Here is an 11,475-nt window from a genome sequence, read left to right as displayed (position 1 = left end):
TATCTCGACGAAAATCTACCAGGAAGATGGATAGGCCGTAGAGGTACTGTGGAGTATCCATCACGTTCCCCAGACCTAAATCCTCTGGTCTTTTACCTGTGGGGAACACTGAAGGATGTCGTTTAACGACAAAAGCCACGCACATTGGATGAACTTCGAGAATCCATCGTACATTCATGTGCAAATGTCCAACTGAACACGTTGCAGTCAGTAGTTCGTGCTGCAGTTCGGCGGCATCGTTTGTGTGTGGATGTTAATGGTAACCATCTCGTACACCTACAGTGATATCTTTAGGTTGGGCTTTAAGCTACAATTTCACCAAAAATGAGACAACTCCGTCAATTAGTTTGCAAGTTATGGACTTTTAAACAGTGGATACATTTTTTTGGACGCCTCTGTATTTCTCCACAATATCAGTCGACAGTGTGAGTGTTTTGAGGCATGCATGCTGACGAGTAATGCATTGCGGGAATGTGAGAACAGCCTAGGTATTGAGGACAGTAGCCCGGTCTTCGTCCGTGGCAGCGGGACTGAAATCTACATCTACATTTACGTCTACATAGATACTCCGCAAGCCACCGTAGGCACCCTATACCACTACTAGTCACTTCCTTTCCTGCTCCACTCGACAGTAGACCAAGGGGAAAGCGACTGTCTACATGCCTCCGTATGAGCTCTAATTTCTCGTATCTTATCTTCGTGATTCTTACTCGCAGTCTATGTTGGTGGCAGTAGAATCGTTTGGCAGTCAGTTCAAATGCAGGTTCTCTAAATTTTCTCAGTAGTTTTTCTCGAAAAGAACGTCGCCTTCCCTTCAAGGGTCCTCATTTGAGTTCCCGAAGCGTATCCGTAACAACTATATGTTGTTTGAACCTACCGGTAACAAATTTAGCAGCCCTCCTCTGAACTGTCTTCCTTCAATCCAACCTGGCACGGGTCCTAAACACTCGAGCAGCACTCAAGAATAGGTTGCACCAGCTTCCTATACGCGGTCTCCTTTACGAATGAACCACTCTTTCCTAAAATTCTCCCAGTAGACCGAAGTCCACCATTCAACTTCTCTACTACGGGTCTCACATGCTCGTTCCATTTCGTATCGCCTGGAAACGTTACACCTAGATATTTCATCGACTTGACTGCGTCAAGCCGGACACTATGGCACACTCCCAAAATCGTACTATGCGGTGTGGACTTTTTGCTGGCCAGGGTCTGACTGCGTGCTGCTAATTGGCTAATGACGTCATCACAAATATGGCTTAAGACCGATTCTCATACTAAGATCTGTCTACGCATATCTCCTATGCGGAAGCAAATCGGCGTGTGTGGACGTGAAATCTGCCACTTATTTGACCACGAGGACACGCGAAATTACCGTCAGGTGGCTCATTTGTTTGTGGCAAGTAAAGAATATTACAGCTGAGGGAAGGGGTTGGGTTGTTTTGGGGGAGGAGACCAGATAGTGTGGTCATCAGTCTCATCGGATTATGGAAGGGCGGGGAAGGAAGTCGGACGTGCCCTTTGAAAGGAACCGTCCCGGCACTTGCCTGGAGGGATTTAGGGAAATCGCGGAAAACCTAAATCAAGATGACCGGACGAGGGATGCACCATCGTCCTCCCGAATGCGAGTCCAGTGTGCTATCCTCTGCGCCATCTCGCTCGGTGCTGGGAAAAGATCTGCAATATAAAATACAACCGTTTTACGGCAGAGATCATTCAGAAAACTATAAACTTCCTGATATCTAAAACTCAAGTAAAAACTTACCTTATCAGCCACCAGGATCGTTATATTTGAGATTGTAAATTACTGTCAGCACTAATGTTCATATTACAGCCTACAGATTTTTAAGGGTTTTCCATTTTCTAGACAGGTCATACAGTTATCTCACATCCGAGAAGTTACCTTGATTATTAGCATAAAAGGTTGATAAGAACAACTCAGTGGTGAGAGATAAATAGCGGCGACTTATTTCAATATATAACCTATTATTAATGGGTATGTTGCGACAGCATGCTTCACAGTGTATCCCAAAACACTGCGAATAAAAACGGGATTTCTCTGTGATACCCCACGTTTTATTTGTGATAAAAAGGTTCGGTCAAGTGTTTTCGATAGCCTTTGTCCTAGGAACCATATGTGTATTCAACAGACCGTCTGTTTGTCACTATCCTACAGTATAAGGCCAGAGTATGAATACTGCACACTTCCTCCTGTTTAAGTAAATTGAGAAAATCGTTTAGTTTTTCTTCCATTTGATGTGGTATTATGGTGGATGTGATGGGTCTTACGGAGGTACCATTAGATCATGGACGGTTCCTCCGAAAACGAAAAAATTGATTTTTAGTGAATTTCACCAGCGGAGCAAAACCCATTCCAAGACGGCTATGAGCAGCAAATGGTTGAATCTTTTTCCATATCCATAAGATCTCGATCTCTAACAGCCTTGAAAATTTCCCAGTTGCAGAGGTCCAAAATTACCCGAATTTTACACGTAAAATATGCACATAAAATTAAATAAATTGATTAATGGTAGGTATACCCGTGGTAAAACCATGACTTGCTTAGACTGACGAGTATACCCGTGAATGAATGATTGAATGATGCATTTGTCTAAATTCATGGAGAGTCCCTGAGAAAACAACCCCCCTTCCCCGCAAAAAGCATTTTTCGCCGCTTTTTCGCCATCAGCTGAGTACCAATCCGATTCGCAGATTGCAAGATGGCTGTGCACACAAATTGGCTGTAATTTTTACGACATATTCCTAAGATTCCGGTCTCGAACAGTCTTGAAACTTTTCTGGATAGGTTCAAAGTTACTCTGCTTGTGCACCTAAAATGTGCAAGTAAGATGCTGTGTGAGGCGAAAACGACGCTTATAAAGTGCCGCAGCACTGAGAAATATGCTGTAAAGTGTCTCCGTTATCGTCAGGAGGGTTCTCGGAGCTCCACATTTCAGTACAGAAGCACATGCAAAACTGTTGTGTACGTAAAATACGTTTTGCGTTATTTCAGTTCACATAAGTAAACTATCAAAATTTTACTGGTCCATCGAGGTCTTTTCATATGAAATGCCCTGCTGTGGCAGGGAAAAGAAGGGAACCAGCGGAGAAATGCTGCTGTCGCAGGACAAAAAAGGTCAATACGTTCTTGTATATTTAAAAGACTCTACCTTCCTCAACACCTTAAAAACGCTCTCAAAAATTTTGGTCTGCGAACATATTCGCACTTTTTTTATGCTGGTAGTGAAACATCCCCTTTAGATAATTAATGTAGTGCGGGATTAGCCGAGAGGTCTTGGGCGCTGCAGCCATGGACTGTGCGGCTGGTCCCGGCGGAGGTTCGAGTCCTTCCTCGGGAATGGGTGTGTGTGTTTGTCCTTAGGATAATTCAGGTTAAGTAGTGTGTAAGCTTAGGGACTGATGACCTTAGCTTAAGTCCCATAAGATTCCCCACACATATACATATACACATAAAATTAATGAATGACTGTGCTTTTAAAACTCCTACGTTATTTGATTTTCAAACAGCTGAGCAAAACTGAACGTACTCAGACATTACTCTCTTTACTTATTCTGATCAACACCAAACTGACACACAATATTTTTAGCGCAACGCAATCTGACTTTGAAAAATCCCTACAAAAGAATGGCCGTGACTAACAATAACCTGTAACTTTCATGAATCACTTACCTCACAAAAGTCTTCGTTACTCGAGCTACTGCAATACAGCGAGCGCCACTACTGCCAGCTAAATAAAAGATTCTAACTACTGAAGGCACTGACTACTGATAGGCACAGTTAGCAAATGAAAGATTTTGATAGAGAACGAACAATGTATTTACCTTAATAATGGCTGGCTCTGAGCACTATGGGACTTAACATCTGTGGTCATCAGTCCCCTAGTACTTAGAACTACTTAAACCTAACTAACCTAAGGACATCACACAGATCCATGCCCGAGGCAGGACTCGAACCTGCGACCGTAGCGGTCAAGCGGTTCCAGACTGAAGCGCCTAGAACCGCACGGCCACACCGGCCGGCCCTTAATAATGTTCAAAAGTCATCATATATATATATATATATATATATATATATATATATATATCAGTTCATATTGTCCAGTATTACAAATTTACTCTTTCTGGCGGACACACGTCCAGATCGTCCGCTCTTAAAATTCTGCCACCTCTCTCCCCATATCCACCACTGCTGGCGGCTCACCTCCAACTGCGCAACGCTACGCTCTGTTCTCATACAGCTGCCCAACACTAAAATAGCAAATATTCCAACAATGCAAACCAGCCACAGATTGCACACAGCACCGTCAGTGATTTTCATACAGAGCGCTACGTGGCGTTACCAACATAAAAACCTAAGCAGCCTATTTACAGTAGGGAAAGAGGCAGTGTTAGCAGGAAAGAGACCGATCAGTAACAAATACTGTGGAAGACAGTAGACAGCGAGTGTGGTATAGAAAGAGCGAAGGCGGCAATGACAGGGTATGAGAAAGATAGGGACACAATGACAGTGGATCATAGTAGACATTGATAGAACACTGGCAGGAAAAGAGTGAAGGAGACAGTGCTAGTGGGAAAGAAATAGAGAGAAGCAGGAAATTGAAGTGGGTGAGAGCCAGTGATGATGAGAGGTGGACTCTATGACAGTGATAACTAGGAAGAGATAGACAGTTTCAGTGAGAAGAGACAGCAGCAGTGGGTAGGAATGAATAAGCAGCAGTAAGAGAGAACAAGAGGGTGATAGTGACTGTGAGAGTAGGCGGTAGTAGTAGGACGGAACGAGGGCGACTGTGACTGCGAGACAGAAGACAGCGACAGTTGGAGAGCCACAAACAGATAATGACGATGAGTTGTCCATCCATAATGAGTGAGTGAGGATGGGCAATTGGGAGTGGATGGGTATGAGAGACTTATAGCGGTGGATTAGTGGGTGTAAGCGAGTTGCAGTTAAGGCAGCTGTAGGATTGAAATGTGAGGTATATATTAAAAACAGTGCGAATGTGTTCGCACGGCAATATTTTCGCGAAAATTTTTAAAGGTGTTGAAGGAGGTAGGCTGATGCAGCTGGTACCCGACTTTTCAATTAGTCTTTTAACAAAGCGGAGGATATTCCCCTATTTTGTGTTCCGATAGGAGCATTTTTCCGTTGGTTCAAATTGGTTTCTATGTGTTAGTACCATAGCACCTGTCAGAACCACTTACAGTGACGTCACAGAAACAGCCAGCAGTAGCTGCTTCAATCTGCTAATCTATAAGTTGCCCCATCCCACATCTCTGATGTCTCTGCTCCATGATGCGAGTTGGAAAACACTGTGTGAATGAATGAATGATGAAGAAACACATCGGAAAACAGAAGTTACTACTCCTGCGGCGACCAGTAGCAGAGTAACGAGTCTTTGAGGCCACTACACCACAAGGTGTGGTGAAAGGTAATCTGGCACGTAGATATAAATTAAATTCATAGAAGAAAAGTTAGTAGTAATCAGTGTCTTGACAGTCTACGTCTTAGATGTTTTTCTTAATTTTTCCCCGAAGCGTAGGAGCAATATTGAGTACAGAAGTACTACCTCTACAATGAAACTGGACGTTTATGGATAAATCGGTTCAGTAATTATGTTACATTAACTTGGAGTTTAGGTTATCTACCGTGGAACTGACAGGTCTGGCAAACACAGGTATCGTCCCAAAGGGACACAGCGACCGTTGTAATTAACGAACAATGAAACCACGACGCACAAAGTGGTGTGTTGACAATGGTGCCGAGCGACGCTTTAGAACTCTGATGTGCTGTCAGCAGGGCAATGAATATCAGAGGATGCTCACGTTTGATGAATGTAACTAGTCAAATAAATCATATAAAACGCGAGCTCTGGCTGTTTTTCTATACATTGATAGTTCTGGCTTGCAGGTTCGATTCTGAGAGGGGAAGAGAGGGGAGGCAGAGGTTTACGATAGTTTGTTTGACCCCTCCCGCCCCCCCCCCACCCTCCCCCCTCCGAATATAACCCGCCTTAACCCTCAGTTTTGAGGAGACACAGATGCTCAAGATTCAAATAATAATTATTAATATACTGAAACATTTTATACCATTTATTTATATGACCTTCAGAGAACTGATGAATGGTGCAGGCTCTGGCAGTTGACCCTGAATGTAAATAAATGTGACATGTTGCGCATACATAGGAAAGAAAGTCGACTACCGTACAGCTACACTATTGACGACAGATCTTTGGAAACTACCGTAAAATATCTTAGAATAACTATCCAGAGGGACCTTAAATGGAATGACCATATAAAACAAATAGTGGGAAAAACAATGCCACACTCACATTCGTAACAAGAAACTAAAGGAATATAACTCATTCACGAAAGAAATGGCTTATAAGGCGCTTCTTCGACCGAGTCTTGAGTGTTGTTCATCTGCCTGATATACCTACCACGTAGGACTGATAGAAGAGAAAGAGGGAATAGCCAACGAAGAGCTGTACGTTTCGTCACGGGATCGCTTAGACAGCGCGAGAGCATTCCGGAGACGCTCAGTAAACTCCACTGGCAGACGGTACAAGAGAGGCGTTGTGCATCACGGAGAGATTTACCGTTGTAATTTCGAAAGAGCACTTTCCGGGAAGAGTAGGATAATATATAACTTCTCCCCAAATACGTCTCATGTAGTGACCACGAGAAGAAAATTCGAGAACTTAGAGCCAGTACAGAGGCTTACCGAAATCATCAGGGTTCGAGGATTCAGCCAGTGGTGTAAAAAGTACTTACCGCCACACACCATTAGGCGACTTGCCGACTATGATGTAGGTGCTATCAGTGCTTGCTAAATCTTTTCAGCGTAACTTCGAATAAATTGCGGTTCAGACAAACGCATCATTTGCAAAACAAAGCACCGGACCAAAAATTTGAGGAGCACCTTATTGTGAGACTGTTTTAAGAATTTATAATTTATAAGAAATAATATCAAGGTATGCACTCTCCATTATCGGTATTTCGCGTAGTTGTAAGACTGTGAACACAGGTCTGTACGCTATAGCTGTGCGAGGATATAAATAAGTTGAATGCTATACCTCTGTCGTTTCTGTCCACTTTCGGGGAAGTCAGTGTTCCTGTTAATTTATAGCGTTCTGTGCCTCAGTCGGTAAAAACGAAATCCTTGTAGCATCACTCTGTTGTCCTTCGTCGGTCGGCCTCTCTGTCCCCCATCTACGTGACGTAATTTGATACTCATAAACTCACTCATCTATACACATTATTAGGTTTGTACAGAACCAACAGAGCACTAACACTATTCGCACTTGTCCACTTGTTTCTTAGTGTAACATCTTTTATCTTCCGTGCTGCCTTTACTCGACTACCGTGGTTTTCCAGTTCCACTAGTGGACTCAAGAGCCGAGTCAGTTTTTTAAAAAAAATGCACTTTGCTCGTTCCACATGATGATGATGATGACATTTGGTTTGTGCTGGGCTCAACTGCGTGGTTCCCAACGCCCGTACATGATGAAATGATGAAGACAACGTAAATACCTAGTCCCCGGGCAGTGAAAATCGACGTCCCAGCCGGAAATAGAACTCAGGACCCCGTGATCCAGAGGCAGCAACGCTAGCCACTAGCCCACTAGCTATGGACTTAGCTCTACCAGGCGAAACCCTTTTCACCATACAAAATTATTTCATATAATATAAGTAGGGTATTAGCCTTCCATTAGAAAATATTAAGCCTAATAGAAAGTTCTCTTTTACAAACGTGGATGTAACAGCAAATACATTTGACAACGGACCTATTCATATGAAGTGCATTCAATAAGTAATGTAACACTTTTTTTTCTAAAAGCAAATTGGTTTCATTTATTTCTCTCCACTCTTTTGGCACAAAAACATTATTTTTCAAAAATATCACCGTTCAATACGACGGCCATATGCCACTTTACTGGGAGGGTCTGGATGTCCGCATGGTACCACTTATGAGGTAACAGCCGAGTTGTGGCGCCCTGAAAACAGAAAGTTCGGAGTTGACATGGCCGCGCTGGAGCCTCTCGGTGGGCCGTGGCTCATCGGCGGTCGCGTGGTGCCGAACGTTAGCCAGGGTCCAGGCCGACAGTGTGGCTGGGAATTCCATGGTGGCGCTGTTTCGATGAAGGAGACATGCCGGGAGTGCCAAAGATGGCGGACTTTGTGAAACCATAATAACAGACATTTCACAGTTCATATAGAAATTAATAATAGCCCGAGGAATCATGTTACATAAAAAAGAAACATGTACATTTCCATTATTAGCACACGATTCTGATAGTGTAATCAGATGTTCAATATCTTTATTAGTTTAAAGTTTAGTATCTGACTGTAAATTATACAAGTAACACCCAGCAAAGAATTTGCAAAATCTAAACGGTGCATCCGATGTCGTCGATGGACGTGCCTTTAGAAAGCTATTAGTGTAAACATAAATTGGTATCAATTACAGGCATGTAACTTGAACAGTACTTGAGTTATTGGAGGTCAAAGTGGCTGATCACTACTAATCGCGTCAGGCTGTAAGTACTCCACAGTGACACGAAAAACTGGTAGCAGCATGTTTATAAACATACTTATTCGTATATGTCTTTGTTTATATCCGGTATATACTATTCATGAATAAATTGGTTGAATATCTACTGTGTTTTATAAAGCACAGGGACATTAGTCTACTGGCCTACCTTTTGTTCTGTTCCTTTGATATATGTTTATTTAATTTGTTTATGTATCTAATAATGTGGGTTAGAGCACGTTTATGGTCCAACCATAGGAAAATTTATTTAATTTCAAGTTGTTTAAATACAAATCCAGTATTTCGAATGTGTTTCATTATGTTTGTGTGGGTGCGCTGGCTTGAAGACATGGTGCGAGCACTCTAGCCACACACAGCGCTCGTGAATAGGGAGCCTGGATGGAAGCGGGAGAAGAGTCCTGGGCAGGACGCCACAGGATGGGAGAGTGGCACAGGATGCGACGGACGTACAGTCGAGGCAGAGACTTGGAGAGTGTGCGGCGGTTTGCACGTGGTCGCGGAAGATAGAAATACTTCATAGTGCTGACTTGTGCACTTGTGAGATTTCCGTGGCTTCTACAGTGAAGACGTAGTGTGCGTTTAGAAGTGAATATCTCGCAAGCTACGTTGTTGTTCATAACTAATTACGTGCAGTAAGAATGTATTGTTTCGGGTTCCCGGGTTCCATCCCCGGCGGGGTCAGGGATTTTCTCTGCCTCGTGATGACTGGGTGTTGTGTGATGTCCTTAGGTTAGTTAGGTTTAAGTAGTTCTAAGTTCTAGGGGACTGGTGACCATAGATGTTAAGTCCCATAGTGCTCAGAGCCATTTGAACCAATGTATTTTTTCCCTGTTATTCAACTCATATTTTATTTAACTGCTGGACCATCAACACCAATAAGTGTTGTGCAGAGCCGGCCGGAGTGGCCATGCGGTTCTAGGCGCTACAGTCCGGAACCGTGCGACTGCTACGGTCGCAGGTTCGAATCCTGCCTCGGGTATGGATGCGTGTGATGTCCTTAGGTTAGTTAGGTTTAATTAGTTCTAAGTTCTAGGCGACTGATGGCCTCAGAAGTTAAGTCGCATAGTGCTCAGAGCCATTTGAACCATTGTTGTGCAGAAGTATACCACGTTCTCAAAAGTACTTCCACTATCGTACTCATCATTTAAAGTCGTTAAGATAGTACCTGCAGATTTTATTTAATTGCAATCTTTCATTTATAAATTGCTACGCTACATTCGCAATTGCTGAGTGAATAGGAACCTTTGAACATTCGATTCATGTGTATATTCATATTGTATACTGTAGACAGCAGTATTTGGCTTGTAATGTGGCAACTACGTATCTCAGCCCCTAGACAACGAAACCTGTCAGAACTTTTAATATTTCAGCACTGAGTCAGAGGGAACGTAGTTGAGGGCCACACGGTCACACATTTAATTATTATGTTGAAACCCCGCACACTCTACCAATCGACATCGGACGCAACGTCTTTCTGCATCAATAACCTCCCAATCATCCATGTACTGCTTCCCTGGGAGTGCATCCTTCATTGCCCACACAGATGCAGTCGGAAGGAGTGAGATCCGGGCTGTAGGGTGGATAAGGAGGGCCGGCCGAAGTGGCCGTGCGGTTAAAGGTGCTGCAGTCTGGAACTACGCGACCGCTGAGGTCGCAGGTTCGAATCCTGCCTCGGGCATGGATGTTTGTGATGTCCTTAGGTTAGTTAGGTTTAACTAGTTCTAAGTTCTAGGGGACTAATGACCTCAGCAGTTGAGTCCCATAGTGCTCAGAGCCATTTGAACCATTTTTTGGATAAGGAGGAACAGTCCAATAAAGTTTTGTGCGCTGACTTGTGTGAGTACTTGCATTGTCTTGGTGAGGGAGGAGTTCGTTTGCAAAACTGAAGTCATTTTTTCAGTTTGCTAAGGATAGCTTAATACCCTTCAGAGATCATAGTTGCATCATCAGGGAAGACATCAAACAGAATAACTCCTTCAGAGAATAAGAAGACCCTCTCCATGACTTTACCGGCTGAGGGTGTAGCGTTGAACTTTCTCTTCGGAGGAGAGATGGTGTGGCGCCACTACATAGATTGCCGTTTTATTTCTGATTCGAAGTGATGAACCTATCCTTCATCGCCTGTGACGCCGTTCGACAAAAAATTGTCAAAACTGTCGCGATCAGCTTCGTAAAGCGCAAGCAATTCCGCACAGATACTCATTCGTTGCTCCTTATGGTCATTGTTAGGCTGAGAGGAACCAGCGGGCACACACCTTTGAGTATGCCAACTGACGGACAAGTGTGTCAGCTCTGGCATCAGAGCCGATGAGTGAAGTGTTTGATTGTGATCCGTCGATCATCTCAAATTACAGTATCCGCACGTTGCAACACTGCCGGAGTCACAGCTGTGTGGTCTGGCCATGCGCGCAGGAGGTCAGACAGGTTTGCCCAAACTTTTTGATGACAAACGCCTCGCCCAACAACTTACCGTGCTTTTGTTAACTACCATGTCCCCGTAGACATTAAGCAAGCGCCCGTGAACACATGCGTTGCTCTGATTTTCCACCAAAATAAACTTAATCACAGTTCTCTGCTCAGACCGCACCCCATCAGAGCGCCATTTTCAAGCGACATACAACGCGCTACCTGTCGTAACTTCGTAAGACTACAGGGTCTGAAGTGGGAAAACTCCACGATGTCCCACAAGTTTAACCGAAATTGGCCGTGGAAAAAAATATAACGTTACTTACTGAATGCCCTTCGTAGATTTAACAGCTATTCTAAGAGAAAAATATTACTTAATTCTTAATGTATTGTATAGCTTAATTCACCTTGTGTGGTTTTATTCACTACATTCTACTAGTGTGCGTATAAAGTATTTGTCAGTGTCAGATTTGTTCTTCGATATGCAGATAACACCGTTTTCC

Source organism: Schistocerca americana, chromosome 8 (genome assembly GCF_021461395.2).
Source record: "Schistocerca americana isolate TAMUIC-IGC-003095 chromosome 8, iqSchAmer2.1, whole genome shotgun sequence".
Classification (NCBI taxonomy): domain Eukaryota; kingdom Metazoa; phylum Arthropoda; class Insecta; order Orthoptera; family Acrididae; genus Schistocerca; species Schistocerca americana.
Note: the sequence above shows the minus strand (reverse complement) of the source record.